The sequence below is a fragment of the Salvelinus sp. IW2-2015 genome, linkage group LG18 (assembly GCF_002910315.2).
Source record: "Salvelinus sp. IW2-2015 linkage group LG18, ASM291031v2, whole genome shotgun sequence".
Lineage (NCBI taxonomy): Eukaryota > Metazoa > Chordata > Actinopteri > Salmoniformes > Salmonidae > Salvelinus > Salvelinus sp. IW2-2015.
The window spans coordinates 38,195,130-38,222,585 of NC_036858.1; the positions used below are offsets into that span (position 1 = coordinate 38,195,130).

Sequence of the window (27,456 nt, forward strand, 5' to 3'; positions counted from 1 at the left end):
CAAAATCACTTTAAGTAACTGTACTCTTATATTAAGTTTAACAGGTTTCCTCAAAAGTTTTGAGTAATGACACCACATTGGACTTTACAGTGTGCTGGGGCAAATGCCAGCTATCCACGCGTTTTCCAGCGGCCCTACCTGTATGTCTTTACTGTCCCTCCCTAACAATCTGTGTAGTAGGAGTTGGTCAGTGCTGCTCTCAAGACGACAGTTGGGAAATACAGATTTACCCGGCTTCACCTTTACTGCCCCGCGTAATACGATTTGCTCTGGCTAAAACAGAGAGAAAGAGAGCCTCTGTTTTAATTTTAACAAGTAAGTTCGGTGTATGCATGTGCCGTGTGCAGCAGTGTCTCAATGTTTGATCATCACGCTTGGCAACAGAAAGATACTAGACACTAACTCGTACAAGTAGTTACCACTAAATCTCCCCATTTCAAGTGTAGGCGAGAGACAGGGGCAGGCGAGGGCTGCTGTGCTTGTTTGAGAATGCGTTCTAGTGTCAGTCGCCGTCTATGACAGCCTGAATAGGATTTGTGTGCTTTTGGAGCCAACATGGTAAGACATTATTTCATGTTTGATGTGAGCGTTGTAATATTTGGTTCATGTCAGGGAATAATGTGAAAACGGTAGTTAATGTGTTAGTTATTTGAATGTTCGTACTCTACAGCCTTTGTAATGTATTGCTGTGTCGTGTGTGAATCTATGCGCTAGGCATTTCCTTTCAAATAACACTACTATGCAGTGTAATCATTGCAGTATTGGGGATGCCAGTAATAAATAATTATAATGTGATAATAATTTGGACTATATTTCATCCACTGACAATGCGTCATCATAGAGCAGCCTAAAGTAGACCGTTCCGTTAATCTTTTGAAAGTTACGTTTTAAAGCACACTGATTGCATGAGCATTCACATTGGATTATGCAAGAGTGATATCCTATTCGTGTCAGTGCTTTACTGTAAACTGCAGCTGCAGGAAAAACAAAGTTTACTTCCAGCACTTCATGTCTTCCTGAGTGAAATGGTCTGTGTTTTTGTTTTATGCACGGGGAGAAGAATCCCAAAATTTCTCCACCGAGTCACCACACTATAGCGTCTTCACGTGCATGGGTCAGGTCTCCCACGCGTTGACGCACATACAGGACACACTAAATACACATGTGTGCCAAATAAGGGTTATTTGGCTTGTAACCATAGCGGATCCTTTTTTGGTTCTATGTGGAACCTGTATCGCAGTAGCGATGCGTGGGTAAAATAACTTGGGAAGCCAAGCCAGAAAAAAAGCCATATTATAACCTATGTGTTGTGATAATTGCGTTGTTTGCTCTATAACCTGTTAGTTCTATGCCTTGCGACCATGACATGTAGTTCTAAGGTCAAGACAATAACAAGACACAGTGGGAGAATATTATTTCAACCACACCTTTGTTTCATCACAAAACCTGAGATCAACCTCTGTCTGGTGAAGTCCTCAATGTAATAAACAATTACATGACCTACAGCATGGTCAAGCAAGTTAATGTTTCTGACATTTTTGGACTACTTAACTACTAGTCTTATTGATTTAGAACAATGGAGAGTTACCGCAAGTTGCAAATAAAACAGGAGCTGCCTATACTATTCCAGCACCTTTTCAACTTCAACATTTCTACATCATCAAATCACCTATGATTAGTCTAATACAGTGACAACTAAAAGATACCAAAAAACGATTTAGTTCAAGCAACAACTTATGCTAAATATGATGTGGCTTTCCATGGTTCTGATTTCTCTGTGTGTATGTGTGTGTATGCATGCATGCATTAGTACATGTGGAAAAAAACATGTTGATTTACACAACTGCCATCCTGCTCTCTTTCATGTAGGCAAAACGTCTATGACTGTCATACAGTACAGACTTTTATTTGTTGTCCTAGGCAATTTTAGCTAGCTAGCTAGCTAGCCACCTGACAGTTGTTCCTGTCTATAACATGATGCTCTCGATGTGATGTGATTGGAGTGAAGCCAAATCCAAACTGGATTCCCTTGACACTTTGTTTTGGTGCGCCAGGACCATTTACAGTTGAGCTCACTCAGTTTAGCTCAACACTGATTGGCTATTATTTTGTACTTTTTTATCAAGGGATGCCAAATGCTCTATGGCTTCCCTTGCATTCAATGCTATGGACGGCAACAATGTCATACTCTTTTTGACCAGACAGCATCATATAGATTGCCAAGACATACAAGGACAGAGGGCGCGCTGTTTCGCTCACTTGGATGCTTTCTCCGGTGAGATACATTCAGCCTCTTGCGAATTGAAGGAAAACTAAGAAACAGAGAGACGAAAGAAACACATTTTTCATTATCTTCTTCTTGATACATTTTTTGGGGGAAGCCTGGCTTCCCTTGTCATCCATGAATACACACCACTGCTGTATGGTGCTATAAATCAGGGTTTCCCAAACTCTAAACAGTTTCCTAAGGTTCTATAAAGAACCATAAAAAAYGTTATATATAGCAACAAAAAAGGGTTCCGCTATGATATATTTTTACCAGATTTGGAAAATAACATGTACTTGTTTTTTCCTGAATTAAGTACCAATTTCAGTTAAACAAAGGCTTTCTGCAGGGCAATAAAGGCAGATTTTTTTTTTTTTACAGATTAACAATATTTGTTTATATAAATACTAAAAAGAACCAGACCAAGAATCGGTCTCTGTGGGACACCCTTTGTTATGCCCAGAAAACCTGAGGTTATGGTTCTTTGGGATGGTTATAGTTTTGCTCTAGTACAGTGGCCTGAAACTCATAGTTTACAGGCCTGCAAGTCACATTATGCTGTCTTGCAAAGTGGTGGGTAATTCCTATTAGAATTCTTTCCCCAACAGTCTTGAAAGAGTTCCCACATATGCTGAGCACTTGTTGGCTGCTTTTCCTTCACTCTGCGGTCCAAATCATCCCAAACCATCTCAATTTGGTTGAGGTTGGGGGATTGTGGAGGCCAGGTCATCTGATGCAGCACTCCATCACACTCCTTCTTGGTAAAATAGCCCATACACAGCCTGGAGGTGTGTTGGGTCATTGTCCTGTTGAAAAACAAATGATTGTCCTACTATGTCCAAACCAGATTGGATGGCGTATTGCTGCAGAATGCTGTGGTATCCATGCTGGTTAAGTGTGCCGTGAATTCTAAATAAATCACAGACAGTGTCACCAGCAAAGCACCCCCACGCCATAACACCTTTTCAATGCTTTACGGTGGGAAATACACATGCGGAGATCATCCGTTCACCCACACTGCATCTCACAAAGACACAGCGATTGGAACCAAAAATCTACAATTTGGACTCCAGACCAAAGGACAGATTTCCACCGGTCTAATGTCCATTGCTTGTGTTTCTTGAACCAAGCAAGTCTCTTCTTATTGGTGTCCTTTAGTAGTGGTTTCTTTGCAGCAATTCGACCATGAAGGCCTAATTCACACAGTTATTACATACAGTGGGGCAAAAAAGTATTTAGTCAGCCACCAATTGTGCAAGTTCTCCCACTTAAAAAGATGAGAGAGGCCTGTAATTTCCATCACAGGTACACTTCAACTATGACAGACAAAATGAGAAAAGAAAAACCAGAAAATCACTTTGTAGGATTTGTAATGAATTTATTTGCAAATTATGGTGGAAAATAAGTAGTGAAGGGCTGTTTGTTTAGTTAAACATACATGTGTTATACATTGGTTTAAAGATTAACTTCTTTAAAGATTAACTTCTTGACAATAGCTTCGTCAATAGAAAAGGATAAACAAGAAAGGCACACTGTCCTTAAATTTTTCAGAGTAAATGCCTGAAACAATGCCTAAAGACTGGCCACATGTAGTGGAAGCCTTAGGGATCGTGAACTGCGTTATAAGTCTTTGCATTCAATGGAAAAACAGCCATTTCAAAATAATAGCACTTCCTGGATGGATTTTCCTCAGGTTTTCGCCTGCCATATCAGTTCCGTTATACTCACAGACATTATTTTAACAGTTTTGGAAACTTTAGAGTGTTTTCTATCCAAATCTACCAATTATATGCATATCCTAGCTTCTAGGCCTGAGTAGCAGGCAGTTTACTTTGGGCACGCTTTTCATCCAAAATTTTGAATGCTGTCCCCTATCCCCAAAAAGTGTTTAACTTCTGGTGTAGACCCTCCGAACCTCAGCACTCCATCAGTGACATGAATAAGTATATTTTCATATTCTCAGAACCAAACAAAGGGAAGGGCCTTTTTGCACATCAGATGTACAGCCTTGTCAAAGCCTTCAAGGGAAAATTACTCCTCGTGACCCACCAACTAGAAGCCAACAATCTCACCCACCTTCAGACACTACTAGTCTGTTTCCTATGAGATGACCAGCGGGAGAAGTATACATCGCTGCTGCGTGCTTTGAACAGTGAGTTTTGTCGTCGTTTTGAGGATTTCAAAGTGTTGGAAAATGACATGCTGTTGGTTTCTTCTCCTTTCACCTTCAATGTGAATAACGCTCCCACTGACCTGCAACTTGAGCTTATCGATCTTTAGTCTGATGCAGTGATTGGAGAACTATTCAAAACAATGTCACTAACGAGGTTCTATGCATCTCTCGATGAACAAAACTTTCCAAAGATTAGAAGTCATGCTCAGATGTTTGTACTGTTTGGGTCAACCTATGTACTCTATGTGAACAGACATTTTCATTCATGACATGCACAAGTCCTGCGCATAGGGACATCAGCAACTATACCTGATTTCACTGCTCTAGTCAATGCCCATCAGAGAGTTCACTCCACACACTGATTGAGTAGTTCAAATGTAATGTTGAGCTCTCTCTCTTTCTTCTGTTTTTGTGCATACCCGTTAGTTCTGTCCGTGGTGCTGAATGCAGAGTGTACAGTACTTTTCCCTCTGTGTAGTTCATTGCATGTTTAAAAATGAAAATACCTACCAAAAGGAGAACATGGATGTGGTTTATTTTTGTGCTTGTTAAACAAGTAAAATAAGTAGCAAATCTGGATGTGATTTACAGTAGATACATCTGTCAACACAGTCATACACATGATGTATAATCCTGTAATATGATTCTGGCCCACGATGGGAAAAATGTATTCTTATGTGGCCTTCCATGGAAAATAATTGCACAGGCCTGGTCTAAGCCCTGTCTAAACTGAGGGTGGGGGTGGAATTGTTTTAAAAAGGCCCAGCATCATCCGGGTAGGCCGTCATTGTAAATAAGAATTTGTTCTTAACACTCCTGCTGTGTTCCGGTCGAATTGGACCGATTTACAAGTTTTCTCTCTGTAAAATGTCATTAATTTCATCTGATTGTCACAAGGTTCCATGATTTTGTCCACACAGGGCATCTGAAAACACAAAATACATTTAGATGATTTTCATTACATTTTGGGTGTTTTCTTTAACTTTTGTACACCTGTGGTGTTTCCAGTCAAAAATGATTGTTCTTTATCTTAATATTTTTTTTTATTGGCCAGTCTTAGATATGTATTTTTTTTCCCACTCTGCCTAGAAGGCCAGCATGAAACTGGTGTTTTGCTGATACTATTTAATGAAGCTGCCAGTTGAGGACTTGTCCTCTGGCTCAGTTGTGCACCGGGGCCTCCCACTCCTTTTTTCTATTCTGGTTAGAGACAGTTTGCACTGTTCTATGAAGGGAGTAGTACACAGCGCTGTACAAGACCTTCAGTTTCTTGACAATTTCCTGCATGGATTAGCCTTCATTTCTCAGAATAAGAATAGACTTGTTATGCTGATTAATGCGGACCCAAAAGCGACTTAAAGAAACAGAGTCTTTATTCCAGGCAAAAACACGACAGGGCGGAACAAGGACGCAGGACAGCAAACATCAAACAAGAATCCGACAAGGACAGGAGCGGAAAACAGAGGGAGAAATAGGGACTCTAATCAGAGGGCAAAATAGGGGACAGGTGTGAAAGAGTAAATGAGGTCGTTAGGAGAATGAGAAACAGCGTGGAGAGAGGAAGCGGAGAGCGATAGAGAGCAGAGATGCCGGCGGTGTGACGAGGCTGTACGAGAGGGAGGGTAGGAGAGAGAGAGAGAGAAAGAGGAAAGAACCTAATAAGACCAGCAGAGGAAGCACAGGGAAAGACATGAAAATAAATGACAAAACATGACATGACCCCCCACTCACCGACAGCGCCTTGCGCACACTCGAGGAGCGAACCCTGGCGGCAATCGGAGGAAATCTATTCATCAACGAACGGTCCAGCACGTCCGCAGATGGAACCCAACTCCTCTCCTCAGGACCGTAACCCTCCCAATCCACTAAGTACTGATGACCACGTCCCGAGAACGCATATCATGATCTTCCGTACTTGTAAATCAGGTGCGCCCTCTGCAGAGGACGGGGGGGGGGGAGGGAAGACGAACGGGTGGCGCGAGAAAGGCTTGACACAGGAGACATGGAAGACAGGGTGGACGGGACGAAGAGTCGCGGGAAGAAGCAGTCGCACAGCGACAGGATTGACGACCTGAGAGACACTGGAACGTGACCAATAACCGCGGAGTCAACTTGCGAGAAGCTGTCCGTAAGGGGGAGGTTGCGGAGGGTAAGCACCACACTCTCTGACCGGACAATACCTAGGACTCCCTTATCCCAGCGTTTATTGGCGGCTCCTCACAGTCTGCGCGCCCTGTAACGGCAAAGTGCAGACCTGACCCTCCTCCAGGGTGCGCTCACACGTTGGAACAAGCCCTGAGTCGGAGCGAGCCGCTGGACTCGGCGGAGCCTGCGGATGAGAACAGCAGGAGGCTCGGTACCCAAGACTACTCTGAAACGGAGATAGCCCGGTAGCTGAAGCGCAGGAAGCGAGTTTGAGCGTACTCAGCCCAGGGAGCTGTTTGCCCAAGACGCAGGGTTTCGAACGAAAGGCTGCGTAATATGGCGACAAATGACTGATTGGCCCTCTCTGCTTGACCGTTAGAATTGGGGTGAACCCGGAAGAGAGACTGACGGAAGACCAGTACCGATCAAACGACAAGACCCTCCAAAACTGTGACGTGAATTGGCGACCTCCTCGTCTGAAACGGCGTCTAAACGGTCGCCATGAATTCTGAACACACTTCTCAATGATGCCTGTCCGTTCCTTAGCGGAAGGAAGCTTAGCGAGGGGAATGAAAATGGCCTGCCTTAGAGAACCTATCGATAACCGTAAGAATCACAGTCTTCCCCGCAGACGAAGGCAGACGCGGTAATAAAGTCTAAGGCGATGTGAGACCCATGGTCGAGAAGGAAATGGGAAGCGGTCTGAGACGACCGGGCGGAGGAAGGTACCTGAGCAGTCTCTGCGCGTGTCGGAACACGCCGCGAGGCTTCAGTCGACACTAGATACAGGCGCGTGGTCACGCTCCCTGAGTAGGCCCCAAAACCTGTCTGGCGAATTAGAAGCAAGCGCTACCCCGCTCCCGGCGGCAGGTGGCCAGCTAACTTGCCGCGAGTTGAGCCCACTGAAGAACAGCCAGTACGAGTAATAGCAGGACCGAACGAGAAGGTTACTAGGGGACAGAGCGCACCGCGCGACGCAGTGTGGGGTGAGTGCTTGCTTTACCTGTCTCTCAATTCCCAGACAGTCAACCCGACAACACGCCCTTCAGGGAGAATCCCCTCGGGTCGGTAGAAGCCACAGAAGAACTAAAGAGACGAGATAAGGCATCAGGCTTGGTGTTTCTTATTTCCCGGGCGAATGGAAATCACGAACTCGAAACGAGCGAAAAACAAACGCCAACGAGCTTGACGCATAAGTCGTTTGGACCGAACGGATGTACTCAAGGTTCTTATGGTCAGTCCAAACGACAAAAGGGACGGTCCCCCTCCAACCACTGTCGCCATTCGCCTATGGCTAAGCGGATGGCGAGCAGTTCGCGGTTACCCACATCATAGTTGCGTTCCGATGGCGACAGGCGATGAGAAAAGTAAGCGCAAGGATGGACCTTATCGTCAGAATGGAAGCGCTGGGACAGAATGGCTCCACGCACCTCTGAAGCGTCAACCTCGACAATGAATTGTTTAGTGACGTCAGGAGTAACAAGGATAGGGGGGATGTAAAACGCTTCTTGAGGAGACTAACAAAGCCCCTGGGCGGAACCGGACCACTTAAAGCAAGACTTGACAGAAGTCAGAGCTGTGAGAGGGGCAGCCACTTGACCGAAATTACGAATGAAACGCCGATAGAAATTAGCGAAACCGAGAAAGCGCTGCAACTCGACACGTGACTTAGGAACGGGCCAATCGCTGAACAGCCTGGACCTTAGCGGGATCCATCTGAATGCCTTCAGCGGAAATAACAGAACCGAGAAATGTGACAGAGGAGACATGAAAGGCGCACTTCTCAGCCTTCACGTAGAGACAATTCTCTAAAAGGCGCTGGAGTACACGTCGAACGTGCTGAACATGAATCTCGAGAGACGGTGAAAAAATCAGGATATCGTCAAGGTAAACGAAAACAAAGATGTTCAGCATGTCTCTCAGTACATCATTAACTAATGCCTGAAAGACAGCTGGAGCATTTGCGAGACCGAACGGCAAAACCCGGTATTCAAAATGCCCTAACGGAGTGTTAAACGCTGTCTTCCACTCGTCCCCCCTCTGATGCGTACGAGATGGTAAGCGTTACGAAGGTCCAACTTAGTAAAGAACCTGGCTCCCTGCAAAATCTCGAAGGCTGACGACATAAGGGGAAGCGGATAACGTTCTTAACCGTATGTCATTCAGCCCTCGATAATCCACGCAGGGGCGCAGAGTACCGTCCTTCTTCTTAACAAAGAAAAACCCCGCTCCGGCGGGAGAGGAAGAAGGCACACGGTACCGGCGTCGAGAGAAACAGACAGATAATCCTCGAGAGCCTTACGTTCGGGAGCCGACAGAGAGTATAGTCTACCCCGAGGGGGAGTGGTCCCCGGAAGGAGATCAATACAACAATCATACGACCGGTGAGGAGGAAGGGAGTTGGCTCTGGACCGACTGAAGACCGTGCGCAGATCATGATATTCCTCCGGCACTCCTGTCAATCACCAGGTCTCCTTGAGTAGAGGGGACAGAAGAAACAGGAGGGATAGCAGACATTAACACTTCACATGACAAGAAACGTTCCAGGATAGGATAGAATTACTAGTCCACATTAATAGAAGGATTATGACAGACTAGCCAGGGATGACCCAAAACAACAGGTGTAAAAGGTGAACGAAAAATCAAAAATGAAATAGTCTCACTGTGATTACCAGATACTGTGAGGGTTAAAGGTAGTGTCTCACATCTGATACTGGGAAGAGGACTACCATCTAAGGCGAACATGGGCGTGGATTTCTCTAACTGTCTGAGAGGAATGTCATGTTTCGAGCCCATGCTTCGTCCATAAAACAACCCTCAGCCCCAGAGTCTATCAAGGCACTGCAGGAAGCAGCCGAACCGGTCCAGCGTAGATGGACCGACAAGGTAGTACAGGATCTTGATGGAGAGACTGAGTAGTAGCGCTCACCAGTAGCCTCCGCTTACTGATGAGCTCTGGCCTTTTACTGGACATGACATGACAAAATGTCCAGCAGAACCGCAATAGAGGCAAAGGCGGTTGGTGATTCTCCGTTCCCTCTCCTTAGTCGAGATGCGAATACCTCCCAGCTGCATGGGCTCAGTCTCTGAGCCGGGGGAGGAGATGGTTGAGATGCGGAGAGGGGAAAACACCGTTAACGCGAGCTCTCCTCCACGAGCTCGGTGACGAAGATCTACCCGTCGTTCTATACGGATGGCGAGTGCAATCAAAGAGTCCACGCTGGAAGGAACCTCCCGGGAGAGATCTCATCCTTAACCTCAGCGTGGAGTCCCTCCAGAAACAAGCGAGCAACGCCGGCTCGTTCCAGTCACTGGAGGCAGCAAGAGTGCGAAACTCTTAGAGTAATCCGTTATGGATCGATCACCTTGCATAGGGAGCCAGGACCCTGGAAGCCTCCTTCCCAAAAACTGAACGATCAAAAACGTATCATCTCCTCTTTAAAGTTCAGATAATCGATAGAACACTCAGCCCTTGCCTCCCAGATGGCTGTGCCCCACTCCCGAGCCCGACAGTAAGGAGTGATATGACGTAAGCGATCCGAGCTCTCTCTCTTGAGTACTGTTTGGGCTGGAGAGAGAACACAATATCACACTGGGTGAGAAAGGAGCGACACTCAGTGGGCTGCCCAGAGTAACAAGGTGGGTTATTAACCCTAGGTTCCGGAGACTTGGAAGACCAGGAAGTATCTGGTGGCCCGAGACGAAGACTCTGAAACTGTCCAGAGAGATCGGAGACCTGAGCGGCCAGGGTTTCAACGGCATGACGAGCAGCAAACAATTCCTGCTCGTGTCTGCCGAGCATAGCTCCCTGGAACTCGACGGCAGTGTTGGAGAATCCATAGTCGCTGGGTCCATCTTGGTCGATTCTTCTGTTATGCTGATTAATGCGGACCCAAAGCGACTTAAAGAAACAGAGTCTTTATTCCAGGCAAAAACACGACAGGGCGGAACAAGGACGCAGGACAAGCAAACATCAAACAAGAATCCGACAAGGACAGGAGCGGAAAACAGAGGGAGAAATAGGGACTCTAATCAGAGGCAAAATAGGGGACAGGTGTGAAAGAGTAAATGAGGTCGTTAGGAGAATGAGAAACAGCTGGGAGCAGGAACGGAACGATAGAGAGAGAGAGCGGGAGAGGGAGAGAGGGAGGAGGAGAGAGAGAGAGAGAAGAGGGAAAGAACCTAATAAGACCAGCAGAGGGAAGCACAGGGACAAGACATGAAAATAAATGACAAAACATGACAAGACTGAGGAGTTTCAGAAGAAAGGTCTTTGTTTCTGGCCATTTTGAGCCTGCAATCGAATCCACAAATGCTGAAGCTCTGAAGGCCAGTTTTATTGCTTCTTTAATCAGAACAATAGTTTTCAGCTGTGCTAACAATAGCAAAAGGGTTTTCTAATGATCAATTAGCCTTTTAAAATTATCAACTTGGATTAGCTAACACAAATTAGTAATTACAACATTAACAATGTCTACATTGTATTTTCTGATCAATTTGATGTTATTTTAATGGACATAAAATGAGCTTTTCTTTCAAAAACAAGGCATTTCTAAGTGAGCCAAAACTTTGAACGGTAGTGTATATAGTATGTATAAGCTGGAAGTGGAAGCCTGTGATGTTGTTCATTAGTTTACTCCAATTAAGGAAGGGGTGGTTGGGTTTGCAGGAAATAATAAAGGGAAAATGTATTTTAAAAATGTGTGTGTGTGTGTGTATGAACTCAGCAAAAATGAAACGTCCTCTCACTGTCAACTATGTTTATTTTCAGCAAATTTAACATGTGTAATTATTTGTATGAACATAAAAAGATTCAAACACTGGACAAAACTGAACATGTTCCACAGACATGTGACTAACAGAAATTGAATAATGTGTCCCTGAACAAGGGGGGAGGTCAAAATTAAAAGTAACAATCGGTGACTGGTGTGGCCACCAGCTGCATTAACTTCTTATGGCTGCATCCCGCTCCGGGAATCCGATATGACAGCAGCCAGTGAAAGTGCAGGGCGCCAAATTCAAACAGAAATCTCATAATTAAAATTCCTCAAACATACATGTGTCTTATATTATTTTAAAGGTAATCTTGTTGTTAATTTCAAATATGCTTTTCAACGAAAGCACTACAAACGATTATGTTAGGTCACCACCAAACCACAATAAGCACAGCCATTTTTCCAGCGAAAGATAGCTTTCACAAAAAGCAGAAATAGAGATAAAATGAATCACTAACCTTTGATTATCTTCATCAGATGACACTCATAGGACTTCATGTTACACAATACATGCATGTTTTGTTTGATAAAGTTCATATTTATAACAAAAAATCTGAGTTTACATTGGCGCATGACATTCACTAGTTCCAAAAACATCAAGTGATTTTGCATAGCCACATTGTTTCAACAGAAATACTCATCATGAATGTAGATGATAATACAAGTTATACACATGGAATTATAGATATACCTCTCCTTAATGCAACCGCTGTGTCAGATAAAAAAATTAAATAAAAACATGCAATAATCTGAGACGGAGCTCAGAACAATAGCCAAATTAACCGCCATGTTGGGGTCAACAGATACCAGAAAATACATGATAAATGTTTCCTTACCTTTGATGAACTTCATCAGAATGCTGTCCTAGGAATCCCAGGTCCACAATAAATGCTTGATTTGTTCGATAATGACCGTTATTTATGTCCAATTAGCTACTTTGGTTAGCGCGTTGGCGGTAAACAATTCCAAAGTCACAACGTGCATCCACTATAATGTGACGAAATGTCCAAAAGTTCCGTAACAGTCAGTAGAAACATGTCAAACGATGTACTGAATCAATCTTTAGAATGTTGTTAACATACATCTTGAATAACGTTCCAACCGGAGAATTAGATTGACTTCAGAAGAGTGTTTTCTATCCAATACGAATAATAATATGCATATATTAGCAACTGGGACTGAGGAGCAGGCAGTTTACTATGGGCACCTCTGTGCACCTTTCATCCAAGCTACTCAATACTGCCCCTGCAGCCATAAGAAGTTAACCTGTCTAGGACTGGACCCCGTTCCGCTAGCGGAACCCCTCGCCAACAGCCAATGAAATTGCAGGGCGCCAAATACAAATCAACAGAAATCTCATAAATCAAATTTCTCAAACATACAAGTATTAGGCTCCATTTTAAAGATATAATTCTCGTTAATCCAGCCACAGTGTCTGTTTAAAAAAATGATTTACAGCGAAAGCTCCACAAACGATTATGTTAGGTCATCACGAAGTCACAGAAAAACCCAGCCATTTTCCCCCCAAAGAGAGGAGTCACAAAAAGCACAAATAGAGATAAAATGAATCACTAACCTTTGATGTTCTTCATCAGATGACACTCATAGGACTTCATGTTACACAATACATGTATGTTTTGTTCGGTAAAGTTCATATTTATATCCAAAAATCTCATTTTACATTGGCATGTTACGTTCAGTAGTTCCAAAACATGCAGTGATTTTGCATAGAGCCACATGAATTTACAGAAATACTCATGTATTTGTACATATAAATGTTGATGAAAATACATGTGTTATACATGGAAATATTGATAAACTTCTCCTTAATGCCACCGTTGTGTCAGATTTCAAAAAACAATTACGGAAAAAGCATAATCTGAGTACGGTGCTCAGAGCCCAAAACAGCCAAAAGAAATATCTGCCATGTTGCGCCGTCAACATTAGTCAGAAATAGTATTATAAATATTCACTTACCTTTGATGATCTTCATCAGAATGCACTCCCAGGAATCCCAGTTTGACAATAAATGTTTGATTTGTTCCATAAAGTCCATCAATTATGTCCAAATAGCTTCTTTTGCATGGGCGTTTGGTAAACAAATCCAAACGCTCGTTCAGGTCCAGTCGGATGAAAAGTTCAAAAAGTTATATTATAGGTCGTAGAAACTTGTCAAACTAAGTATAGAATCAATCTTTAGGATGTTTTTATCATAAATGTTCATTATTAATGTTCCAACCGGAGAATTCGGAATTCCATTCCAGAAAAGCAATGGAACGAGAGCTACCTCTCATGTGAAATGCGCGTGACTGAGAACGAGGCTGCTGCCAGACCCCTTAGTCAAACAGCTCTCATCTGGCCCCCCTTCACAGGAGAAGCCTGAAACAACGTTCTAAAGACGGTTGACATCTAGTGGAAGCCTTAGGAAGTACAATATGACCCCATTTCCACTGTATTTGATAGGCCAAGTGTTGAAAAACTACCATCCTCAGATTTCCCACTTCCTGTTTGGATTCTTTCTCAGGTTTTTGCCTGCCATATGAGTTCTGTTATACTCACAGACATCAGTCAAACAGTTTTAGAAACTTCAGTGTTTTCTATCCAATACTATTAATAATTCACATATATTAGCATCTGGGACTGAGTAGGAGGCAGTTTACTCTTGGCACGCTATTCATCCAAAAGTGAAAATGCTGCCCCCTATCCCAAAGAAGTTAAGTACTGCAGTGCATCTCCTCCTCATGGACTGCACTAGATTTGCCAGTTCTTGCTGTGAGATGTTACCCCACTCTTCCACCAAGGCACCTGCAAGTTCCCGGACATTTCTGGGGGGAATGACCCTAGCCCTCACCCTCCGATCCAACAGGTCCCAGACGTGCTCAATGGGATTGAGATCTGGGCTCTTCGCTGGCCATGGCAGAACCTTGACATTCCTGTCCTGCAGGAAGTCACGCACAGAACGCGCTGGTGGCATTGTCATGCTGGAGGGTCATGTCAGGATGAGCCTGCAGGAAGGGTACCACATGAGGGAGGAGCATGTCTTCCTTGTAACGCACAGCGTTGAAAATGCCTGCAATGACTACAAGCTCAGTCCGATGATGCTGTGACACACTGCCCCAGACCATGACGGACCCTCCACCTCCAAATCGATCCCACTCTAGAGTACAGGCCTCGGTGTAACGCTCATTCCTTCGACGATAAATGCGAATCCAACCATCACCCCTGGTGAGACAAAACCGTGACTCGTCAGTGAAGAGCACTTTTTGCCAGTCCTGTCTGGTCTAGCGACGGTGGGTTTGTGCCCATAGGCGACGTTGTTGCCGGTGAAGTCTGGTGAGGACCTGCCTTACAATAGACCTACAAGCCCGCAGTCCAGCCTCTCTCAGCCTATTGCGGACAGTCTGAGCACTGATGGAGGGATTGTCCATTCCTGGTGTAACTCGGGCAGTTGTTGTTACCATCCTGTACCTGTCCCGCAGGTGTGATGTTCGCATGTACCAATCCTGTGCAGGTGTTGTTACATGTGGTCTGCCACTGCGAGGACAATCAGCTTTCCGTCCTGTCTCCCTGTAGCGCTGTCTTAGCCGTCTCACAGTATGGATATTGCAATTTATTGCCCTGGCCACATCTGCAGTCCTCATGCCTCCTTGCAGCATCCCTAAGACACGTTCACGCAGATGAGCATGGACCCTGGGCATCTTTCTTTTGGTGTTTTTTAGAGTCAGTAGAAAGGCCTCTTTAGTGTCCTAAGTTTTCATAAGTGTGACCTTAATTGCCTACCGTCTGTAAGCTGTTAGTGTCTTAATGACCATTCCACAGGTGCATGTTCATTAATTGTTTATGGTTCATTGAACAAGCATGGTAAACAGTGTTTAAACCCTTTACAATGAAGATCTGTGAAGTTATTTGGATTTTTACGAATTATCTTTGAAAGACAGGGTCATGAAAAAGGGACATTTCTTTTTTTGCTGAGTTTTATATAAACTTATAACATTTCTCACAGCTCTGGTTATATAAAGATTTTTTGAGGCCTTGCTCACCAATTCATTCTGTTGCAGCACAATGACCAAACGATATACTGTATGTGAGACTCTTGATCATATCTTTTGATCATGACACTGGTGAGGAGGAGAGAGTCCTTCTTTAAAATTTGACAAGAAGTTGTCTGTGATAAAATAGCACAATATGTTCCATCTGAGTATTTGTCATAGTCAAAATAATCCATACATTATGATTTTTTTACTCAAAACTAGTTTTATGAGCTCAGGTCAATGAGGCCTTAACAGGCCATAAATAGCAAATAGAAGTTCCCAAAACTTGTAATGTAACAGCAGCCTTCCTCCTCTTCAAGAGAAGAGAGGGTGTAACAAGGGATCGGACCAACACGCAGCGTAGCCAGTGCTCAACATGTTTAATAAAACGATAAACAGTTGAACCACTTACAACGAATACAAAATAACGAATATGGGCAAACCGATTTGGTGCAGGAGAAAACACAAAGACAGAAATAACCACCCACAAACCCCAACACAAAAACAAGCCACCTATATATGATTCCCATTCAGAGACAGGTGCTTTGTGTTGTCTCTGATTGGAATCATATATAGGTGGCTTGTTTTGTTGTGGTTTGTGGGTGGATACGCATCTAGAGCCGTCCGTCAGTCAGGAGCCGCCAGCAGTCAGGAAGCCGCCAGCCAGTCAGGAGCCGCCAGAGCGCCAGCCAGTCAGGGAGCGCCAGAGCCGCCCAGCCAGTCAGGAGCCGCCAGAGCCGCCAGCCAGTCAGGAGCTGCCAGAGCCGCCAGCCAGTCAGGAGCTGTCAGAGCCGCCAGCCAGTCAGGAGCTGCATGAGCTGCCCTCCAGTCATGAGCTGCCCCCCAGCTGCCTGTCTGCCCAGCGCCGTCTGAGCTGCCTCTGCAGCCGCCTTCTGAGCCGCCTGCCTGTCAGCGCCATCTGAGCCGTCCGTCTGCCCAGCGCCATCTGAGCCGTCCGTCTGCCCAGCGCCGTCTGAGCCGTCCGTCTGCCCCAGCGCCGTCGGGCCGCCCGTCTGTCCAGAGCCGTCGGACGCGCCCGTCTGTCCCGAGCCATTAGAGCCGTCCGTCAGTCAGGAGCCGCTAGAGCCGTCCGTCAGTCAGGAGCCGCCAGAGCCGCCAGCCAGTCAGGAGCCGCCAGAAGCCGCCAGCCAGTCAGGAGCCGCCAGAGCCGCCAACCAGTCAGGAGCCGCCAGAGCCGCCAGCCAGTCAGGAGCTGCCTTCCAGTCATGAGCTGCCTTCCAGTCATGAGCTGCCCTCCAGTCATGAGCTCCTCGCAGTTCATGGAGCTGCCCTCCAGTCATGAGCTGCCATTCAGTCATGAGCTGCCATTCAGTCCGGAGCTGCCATTCAGTCCGGAAGCTGCCATCAGCTCCGGAGCTACCTCTCTGTTCCTGAGCTACCTCTCTGTTCTGAGCTACTCTCTTCTGGACTCTCTTCTGAGCTACCTCTCTCTTTGAGCTACCTCTCTGTCCTGAGCTACCTTCTCTGTCCTGAGCTACCTCTCTGTCCTGAGCTACCTCTCTGTCCTAAGCTACCTCTCTGTCCTAAGCTACCTCTCGGTTCGGAGCTGTCTCCTCAGTCTGATGGTGCCCTTTGTGAGGGTTCCTAGGCCAAGGTCGGCGGCGAGGGTCGCCACTCAAAGGACGCTAAGGAGGGGGTCAAAGACAATGGTGGAGTGGTGTCCTCGTCCAGCGCCCGGAGCCGCCACCGCGGACAGATGCCCACCCAGACCCTCCCCTAGAGTTTTAGGGTGTGCGTTCGGAGTCCGCACCTCAGGAGGGGGGTACTGTCAAGTTCTGACCATAGTTCTTGTGTGTTTTGCTTGTTTTAGTGTTGGTCAGGACGTGAGCTGGGTGGGCATTCTATGTTGTGTGTCTAGTTTGTCTGTTTCTATGTTTGGCCTAATATGGTTCTCAATCAGAGGCAGGTGCTTTGTGTTGTCTCTGATTGGGAATCATATATAGGTGGTTTGTTTTGTGTTGGGGTTTGTGGGTGGTTGTTTCCTGTCTCTGTGTTTTCTCTGCACCAGCTAGGACTGTATCGGTTTGCCACATTTTGTTATTTTGTAATTGTTAAGTGTTCACTGTTTATCATTATTAAATATGTTGAGCACCAACTACGCTGCGTCTTGGTCCGATCCCTGTTACAACGTAAGTTCTTGTGAACATTACTGTAACGGCAGCCTTCCCTCTCTTCACGAGAAGAGAGGGAAGGCTGCCGTTACAGTAATGTTCACAAGAACTTACGTTGATAAAAAGATCTAACACAACTTTAGGTGATAATATATGTATTATTTTGGATTTATAATCAGCTATAATGGGGCGGTCATTTTGGACAGGGAACACAGAATTAATTAACATGAAACGAACACAACAGGAGGGTTAACTGACTTGCCTAGTTAAATAAAGGGTAAATAAAACATATATATATAAAAGCACTCCACCAAATCAGGCTTTTATGTTAGAGTGGCCAGACAGAAGCCACTCCTCAGTAAAAGGCACATGACAGCCCGCTTGGATTTTGCCAAAAGGCACTTAAAGGACTCTCAGACCATGAGAAACAAGATTCTCTGGTCTGATGAAACCAAGATTGAACTCTTTGGCCTGAATGCCAAGTGTCATGTCTGGAGAAAACCTGGCACTATCCCTACGGTGAATCATGGTGGTGGCTGCATCATGCTGTGGGGATGTTTTTTAGCAGCAAGGACTGGAAGACTAGTCAGGATCGAGGGAAAGATGAACTGGGCAAAGTACATAGAGATCCATGGTGAAAACTTGCTCCAGAGCGCTCAGGACCTCAGACAGGAACGATTCACATTCCAACAGGACAACAACCCTAAGCACACAGCCAAGACAACGCAGGAGTGGCTTCGGGACAAGTCTCTGAATGTCCTTGAGTGGCCCAGCCAGAGCTCGGACTTGAACCCGATCTAACATCTCTGGAGAGACCTGAAAATAGCTGTGCAGCAAAGCTCCCCATCCAACCTGACAGAACTTGAGAAGATCTGCAGATAAGAATGGGAGAAACTTCCCAAATACAGGTGTACCAAGCTTGTAGCGTCATACCCACGAAGGCTCGAGGCTGTAATCGCTGCCAAAGGTGCTTCAACAAAGTACTGAGTGAAGTGTCTGAATACTTATTTCAATGTCAAATTTCACTTTTATTTTTGGTACATTTGCAAACATTTCTAACAACCTGTTTTTGTGTTGTCATTATGGGGTATTGTGTGTTGACTGATGAGAAAAAAACTACAATTTAATCCATTTTTAGAATAAGGCTGTAATGTAACAAAAATACTATTCCGAATGCACTGTTTATTATGATGCATGATTTACTTTGCTTCAAAGTAGCCTACAGCCAAAATCCCACCATGGAAACGTGGAGGCAATTATTTTATAAAGACTTCCTCATATGTGCTCTCCTGTTCTTTTTGTTTTCAAATCAACTTTCATTGTCGAGCAGCCAAAGGTATTATCATAGTCATATTAGCAAATGATGATAGTTGTCCATGAAGGTGTGCATTTTGGACCATTTGCGCGTGGGCCTACCACCATATACACATTACTGTGCTGAAATTGTATAGCCCCATAACATCAAAGATCCACTACCATATATTACACTGGTGTGTGTGGCCAAAGAGCTCTATTTTCATGTCATTTGTCACGTGTGCCCCTCTCCGGCCTCTAGGTCACCAGGCTGCTCGTTAGGGTGCACACCTGTCACCAGAAATATTGACCGCAACAAAGGAGCTAGATGATTGATGCCAGGTCTTTAGTACATTACATAATAATGTGACAAGCCTTAGAGTAGAAGAGGAGGTTCGACGCATCTTAACATACAGTTTCAATAAGGTAAACCAAAATAGGTTCTAAAGGTCTGATAACTCATCAGAACCAGAGGTTATACATTATCCATTCTAATATAATGAAGTAGTCCTTTTAGATTTATGAATGTACAGTAGAAATTAGCATAGAGAAGGATGGGTATATAAAAAAAAAAAAGGAAAACAAGTATGGAAGATGGCCTAATTCTACATAGAGTGAAATGGTGAATTGAATTTCTCTTCATCAAAATCCTATGCTAGCCAAATAGATGTTTTAATTGTCATGGGTGAGTAGTTTGCACTTGTGAGTCATGGCCTCTTCATTATTACCCTGGGCTCACGCGAGGAAGGTGTGTGTGTGCATGTGTGTGTGTGTATGTTTGCATGTGTGATATAACACTAATTAAACAAGGTTGGAACACTCCCATGGTTAACTAATGGTCCCCTCTCGTCTGGCACATCCAGGCAACAGTGCATGAGACATTTCTAAGCGATTACAAATGAGACAAATTACAGTGTCATTAATTGAAGTGTGTTACCTTAAGTGTGGGTTTTTCTTATTTACAAAAAATATATTTCACTAAAGCAGAAAGGGGATACCTAGTTACTTGCAAAACTGAATGCCTTCAACCGAACGCTTCTGAATCAGAGAGGCCTTGTTCGGGGTTAATTGCCTTGCTCAAGGACAGAACAACATATTTTTCCACCATGCCAGCTCAGGGATTCAACCCAGCAACCTTTTGGTTACTGACACAACGCTTTTAAGCACTAGGCTACCTGCAATTATATGGAGGTAAAATGCTTACAGTATATACAGTTGAAGTAAGACGTTTACATACACCTTAGCCAAACACATTGAAACTCAGTTTTTCACAATTCCTGACATTTAATCCTACAAGCTTCCCACAATAAGTTGGGTACATTTTGGCCCATTCCTCCTGACAGAGCTGGTGTAACTGAGTCAGGTTTGTAGGCCTCCTTGCTTACACACTTTTTCTGTTCTGCCCACAAATTTTCTATAGGATTGAGGTCAGGTCTTTGTGATGACCACTCCAATACTTTGACTTTGTTGTCCTTAAGCCATTTTGCCACAACTTTGGAAGTTTGCTTAGGGTCATTGTTCATTTGGAAGACCCATTTGCAACCAGGCTTTAACTTCATGACTGATGTCTTGAGATGTTGCTTCAATATATCCACTTAATTTTCCTCCTCATGATGTTATCTATTTTGTGAAGCGCACCAGTCCCTCCTGCAGCAAAGAACCCCCACAATAGGATGCTGTCACCCCCGTGCTTCACGGTTGGGATGGTGTTCTTCGGCCTGCAAGCCTCCCCCTTTTTCCTCCAAGCATAACGATGGCCATAATGGCCAAACAGTTCTATTTTTGTTTCATCAGACCAGAGGACATTTATCCACAAAGTACGATCTTTGTCCCCATGTGCAATTGTAAACTGTAGTCTGGCTTTTTTAGGGTGGTTTTGGAGCAGTGGCTTCTTCCTTGCTGAGCGGACTTTCAGGTTATGTCGATATAGGACTCGTTTTACTGTGGATATAGATACTTTTGTACCTGTTTCCTCCAGCATCTTCACAATGTTATTTGCTGTTGTTCTGAGATTGATTTGCATTTTTCGCACCAAAGTACGTTCATCTCTAGGAGACAGAATGTGTCTCCTTCCTGAGCGGTATGACGGCTGTGTGGTCCCATGGTGTTTATACTTGCGTACAATCTTTTGTACAGATGAACGTGGTACCTTCAGGCATTTGGAAATTGCTCCCAAGGATGAACCAGACTTGTGGAGGTCCACAATTTTTTCTGAGGTCTTGGCTGATTTCTTTTGATTTTCCCATGATGTCAAGCAGAGATGCGCTGAAATACATCCACAGGTACACCTCCAATTGACTTAAATTATGTCAGTTAGCCTATCAGAAGATTCTAAAGCCATGACATAATTTTCTGGAATTTTCCAAGCTATTTAAAGGCACAGTCAACTTAGTGTATGTAAACTTCTGACCCACTGGAATACAGTGGGTGATAAGTGAAATAATCTGTCTGTAAACAATTGTTGGAGAAATTACTTGTGTCATACACAAAGTAGATGTCCTAACTGACTTGCCAAAATTATAGTGTGTTAACAAAAAACTTGTGGAGTGGTTGAAAAACGTGTTTTAATGACTCCAACCCAAGTGTACGTAAACTTCCGATTTCAACTGTGCAGGATATGACCTTGTTAGGTCACATATAGTATCTTACTGTTAGAAATACATTCTCCAGGTTTAGAAGGTGATGGCGTTACGTACTTTCCAATGTACACATCAGGAAAGCCATTCCAACAGTAGTTGATAAGACACTCGTGGTCAACGATGCCTGAAAGGATTTCACTCTTTCCGGATGGGGAGACTGAGACAAGACTGCGTTTCAATTTCCCCAAACATTGTTTCCCCTCAGATACGCGTGGGTGAGACGCAGGGCTGTATTAGGATCTAGCCTCCTATGTGTGCATGTCGCATTTATCGGGAGGGCTTGTTCAGGTTGATCTCCCTTATCAAATCATCCCATAATCAGACGTTCAGGGATATTTGACTGTCTGTTTCTTCTCTGCCACTTTGAGTGGCCTGTAGTAGAAACAGGGGCATGGTACAGGGGCAGAGGCAGCGGCAAGAGATCTGGCGTAATGACTGACAACAGGGGAGGGTTAATATCAGGGCAGGGCTGATTGTGGTTAGATCATGAGGACTTGTAACTGCATGAACTTTTTCCTTGCTATCTCTCTTTCGCTTTCACAGTTTAGATCCAGCTCCTTGTCTTCTCCGGTCATGTTGAGCTTTATGTTTGACTTTTTAAGAGTATAGCTAAATTAATATTGATTCCCATCCTTAACAAATGCCCTGAATATAGGTGTCACGTATACTCCCTCTCCGGCGCTCAAGGTCACCAAGCAACTCATTATTACGCAAACCTGTCACCATCGTTACACGCACCTCATCAGACTCACCTGGACTCCATCAACTGCCTGATTACCTTCCCTATATATGTCACTCCTTTTGGTTCTTTCCCGAGGCGTTATTGTTTCTGTTCCAGTGTTCGTCTGTACACTACCCATGTTTCTTGTTTTGTTCTATGTTCAGTTATTATTGTCTCTCCGCACTCAGAAAACATGCTCACTGATGTCAATACCAAAGCAGATAATTGTGACTTGATTGAATTGGAATCATGTGAATTATGATAATGATGGTGAGAGCCCAGTATAGCCGAACCCTTTAATCATAGGCTATTGTTACTTTGTGTCTCTAAAATCACAATGTTTCCATTTATATATTCATGTGACAGGCTTTTTTATTGAAACGACTAAATGTAAGCCTTTTTTCATATTACATTTTATATTTTCATAAAAATCCGGTATGCTATAGCCTATAGATAATATTCTGCCCATATGAACACATTTATTTTAGGCCATATAAAGAACAACTATGCATGAATTAATGAAAAGCAGCAAACAGACATAACATTGTTTCACATTCTTTAAATCTTTAATGGCCCTTTGAACACTGTGTTAACTAACCTCCAGATGAGCTTCAATGCCATACAACTCTCCTTCCGTGGCCTCCAATTGCTCTTAAATACAAGTAAAACTAAATGCATGCTCTTCAACCGATCGCTGCCTGCACCTGCCCGCCCGTCCAACATCACTACTCTGGACGGTTCTGACTTAGGTATTTGTAGTTGTCCACATATTCTAGGTGTCTGGTTAGACTGTAAACTCTCCTTCCAGACTCACATCAAACATCTCCAATCCAAAGTTATATCTAGAATTGGCTTCTTATTTCGAAACAAAGCATCGTTCACTCATGCTGCCAAACATACCCTTGTAAAACTGACCATCCTACCGATCCTCGACTTCGGCGATGTCGTTTACAAAATAGCCGCCAATACCCTAACTCAATAAATTGGATGCAGTCCATCACAGTGCCATCCGTTTTGTCACCAAAGCCCCATATACTACCCACCACTGCGACCTGTATGCTCTCGTTGGCTGGCCCTCGCTTCATACTCGTAGCCAAACCCACTGGCTCCAGGTCATCTACAAGACCCTGCTAGGTAAAGTCCCCCCTTATCTCAGCTCGCTGGTCACCATAGCAGCACCCACCTGTAGCACGCGCTCCAGCAGGTATATCTCTCTGGTCACCCCCAAAACCAATTCTTCCTTTGGCCGCCTCTCCTTCCAGTTCTCTGCTGCCAGTGACTGGAACGAACTACAAAAATCTCTGAAACTGGAAACACTTATCTCCCTCACTAGCTTTAAGCACCAGCTGTCAGAGCAGCTCACAGATTACCGCACCTGTACATAGCCCATCTATAATTTAGCCCAAACAACTACCTCTCCCCCTACTGTATTTATTTATTTATTTTGCTCATTTGCACCCCATTTTGTCTCTCTACTTTGCACATTCTTCCACTGCAAATCTACCATTCCAGTGTTTTACTTGCTATATTGTATTTACTTCGCCACCATGGCCTTTTTTTGCCTTTACCTCCCTTATCTCACCTCATTTGCTCACATTGTATATAGACTTATTTTTTTCTACTGTATTATTGACTGTATGTTTGTTTTACTCCATGTGTAACTCTGTGTTGTTGTATGTGTCAAACTGCTTTGCTTTATCTTGGCCAGGTCGCAATTGTAAATGAGAACTTGTTCTCAACTTGCCTACCTGGTTAAATAAAGGTGAAATATATATATTTTTTTTAAAGTTCAGACATGCTCAATGCTGAGTAAAATATAGTTTTTAGTCCAAAAATGCAAACGTAAGCGTTTCTTGGCAGTGACTTTTCTACCAAAACCAAAGTATGGATTGCACTCCTTAGTGCAGTCTAATCTCTGTTAACCCAGAACTAATCCCCCCTCTTCCGCTAATTTCACCACACACACGAAGCAATAAAAGTTTAAGCACTGCCTTCGGCTAATTCTGGTGCATCCAAAAAATCTGCGAGGAAAAGCAAAACACCGGAACTACTGCCCGTTATCCTACACAGTTCATCCCTTCGCAACATGTTATTGTTTACTAGCAGAATCTGTCCTCAAGAATTTAAGAGCAGTCCATAGACTGCTTACGAGATAAGGAAACAAATATCTGAATATATTTTGCTGAACTATCCCATTGTGTTTATGAAAGAGTTATTTAAGGCCCAAACAGGTGCCGCCAAACAAATCTATGTGTTCAAATAGTCTGTGATTAAAACACTGAAGTACTGGAAGCAATTAAAGGTTATACATGTAACATTTCTACCTCAACCACACATGATATTGTCAGTAGTAATGAAGGAATAAAAATCCACTAGAGAAAAACTGGCCAATCTGGCCAACTGTTGTGTGCAGGCTACATCTCCCTGTTTTATGATTCGTTTGCGAGGTTGGCAACATTAGCAGAACATTCACATTACCATTCTTCTTTAAATCCTTGCAACAGTTGTTTCACAACAGTTTTTGTGAGTATAATGTTCAATATGTTTCCTTTAACATCCTGTTTTGTGTGCTTATTATTTTACCATTGATATGTTCTAGGCTATTTTGAGACCTTAAGGAGCCTCAGGTGCTGCTGGAATGTGACTGTCCATCTTTTTGTGAGAAATTCCACTGGTCAATCAAAACATTTATAAAGTATTTAGCACACACTCTTTAGATGAGCCGACAGAAAAATACTTAAATAATGATTCATAAATTGTTTATAAGGACCTATTTTAAATATCTTATGAATGGGGTAATGATTAATCAATTATAAATAAACAATTTACTAATCTATGAAATGCTTTATTATGTGGAGTTATTACAAAGTGCTACAGATATGTTGTATTTTCTTTGTAGAAAAAAAGCTTTTCTGGTAGGGGTTTGTTGGCTTAATAACAGCAGATTTCTTTGGCTAAACATGACTAAAAAAAAATGTGGTAAATATAAATGCAAGTTTACCATGGCTAAGAGGCATAGTCAAAATGAGGCCAGCACTCGCTTGATTAGTAAATTATAATGACTGGAATGCTAGCAGTTAACATAGACCTCCAGCAATTGCGCTAATGCTAGTCAGCACCTCCTTCAAACTGCACACAGAGACATAACAATGATATCCACAAGTTCATCTGACTCTGGGGAAGTAGATAAAGGGCTTCAATGCCAAAATCCTGAAGTATCTATGTGTATGGCACGCTCATGGGGATGGCAATTATACACCTTCCACTGGTATTGTATTGTACTTATGGATTGTAGTGGTCCTGTGTGGCTCAGTTAGTAAGAGCATGGCACTTGCAACAGAGTTGTGGGCTTGATTCCCACTGGGGTCACATACAGAAAGGTTTGGACTCATGGATGTCACTTTGGAATGCATTACAGTTTTAAGGGCTCTACACAGTCAACACAAAAGGGGCTGACGGAGGACCGTGTGTGTCGTGTTCTAAAAATTCAGCCGCACAAATGTACGTAGAGAGCGACGGAAACAGACCTTCGTCGGCTCCAATTGTAGATCGCTTTATAGTACTTAATTGGTCAATGCAATTTTATTAAAGCAGTGTGAAACCCCTTCCATCAAAATGACTCCAGCAATTACATGTTTTATACATGTTTACTGTATAGGCTGGGATGCATTTGTTACATATAGTATATATCTGATCTTGTCAATATCAGACTGTGAAGTAAAATCCAAATATTCATCATAAAATGCATGACTGTATATATCATACTAAATGTTTATACTTTACAAACATACATTTTCATTATGTAGTTCCTAAAAAACTCTTAGCAGCCAACCTGCTTGCACCAATCAAATTTAAAAAATCTAATTTTATGTCACATTTCCCGAATACAACAGGTGTAAACCTTAGTGAAATTCTTACTTACAAGTCCTTAACCAACAATGCAGTTAAGACAAAGTGTTAAAATATTTACTAAAATAAACTGAAGTAAAAAAAATGAATCTAAAGAAAAATTGAAAAAAAACATGTAATTACTGTAATACTTTGAAATACAAAGTCCTCCCCTCAATGAATGCCATTCATTCATCCATCCATGTTGTCATGAATTCATTCCGATTACCGTAGCATTTTGTTTTGTACAGTATATTACAGTCAATTTTACAGTGTTGTACTGTGTCATTACACTTTGATGCTTTTACTTGATTGTGTGATGTAATGTATAATTGTGTGTTGTACTCATTCAATTGAAAATGTGATTAAGGTTTAGAAATACCTTCCTTTTTGATTATCTGTTCAGTTTCGTACTAAGCATTGTGAACATTTACCATATACTTGTGAAAATTGCACCAAAGCGATTGAGAAAAACTGTTATATTGAGTTCATTATAATCTGGGTGGATTGAGCACTGAATGCTGATTGACTGAAAGCCATGGTATACCACGGGTATTACAAAACATGTATTTTTACCCTTCTAATTACGTTGGTAACCAGTTTATAATACCAATAAGGCACTTCTGGGGTTTGTGATATATGGCCAATATACCACGACTAAGGGCTGTGTCCAGGCACTCCGCGTTGTGTCGTGCATAAACACAACCCATAGCCGTGGTATATAGCCCATATAGAGTGTCTTCGGAAAGTTTTCAGTATTTGTTCCAACCTTATTCTAAAATTGCTTAAATTGTTTTTATTTCCCTAATCAATCTACACACAATACCCCACAATGACAAAGAAAAACTGTTTATTTATTTTTGGGAACATTTATTTTAAAAAATGTAATAAATGAAATATCACATCTATATATCTATTCAGATCCTTTACTCAGTACAATGTTAAAGCACCTTTGGCAGCGATTACAGCATTGAGTCTTCTTGGGTATGATGCTACAGTACACCTGTAATTGCGGAGTTTCTCCCATTCTTCTCTGCATATCCTCTCAAGCTCTGTCAGGTTGGATGGGGAGCATTGCTGCACAGCTATTTTCAGGTCTCTCCAGAGATGTTCGATCGGGTTCAAGTCCGGGCTCTGGCTGGGCCACTCAAGGACATTCAGAAACTTGTCCCAAAGTCACTCCTGCATTGTCTTGGCTGTGTGCTTAGGGTCATTGTCCTGTTGGAATGTGAACCTTCACTCCTGTCTGAGGTCCTGAGCGCTCTGGAGCAGGTTTTCATTAAGGATCTCTATGTACTTTGCTCCGTTCATCTTTGCTTCGATCCTGACTAGTCTCCCTGCCGGTAAAAAACATCCCCACAGCATGATGCTGCCAACATCATGCTTCACCGTA

The 27,456-nt window shown here is 43.4% G+C and overlaps 1 protein-coding gene across 1 annotated transcript in view; it reads left to right on the forward strand.

Moving 5' to 3' along the window:
- Positions 1 to 356: 356 nt before the first annotated feature.
- Positions 357 to 27,456, forward strand: part of LOC111977924 (protocadherin-15-like) — a 280,873-nt gene continuing 253,773 nt past the window's right edge. The window contains exon 1 of the mRNA XM_070448498.1: positions 357 to 558. The gene's annotated coding sequence lies outside the window, so the exon portion shown is untranslated. The remainder of the gene's footprint in view (positions 559 to 27,456) is intronic.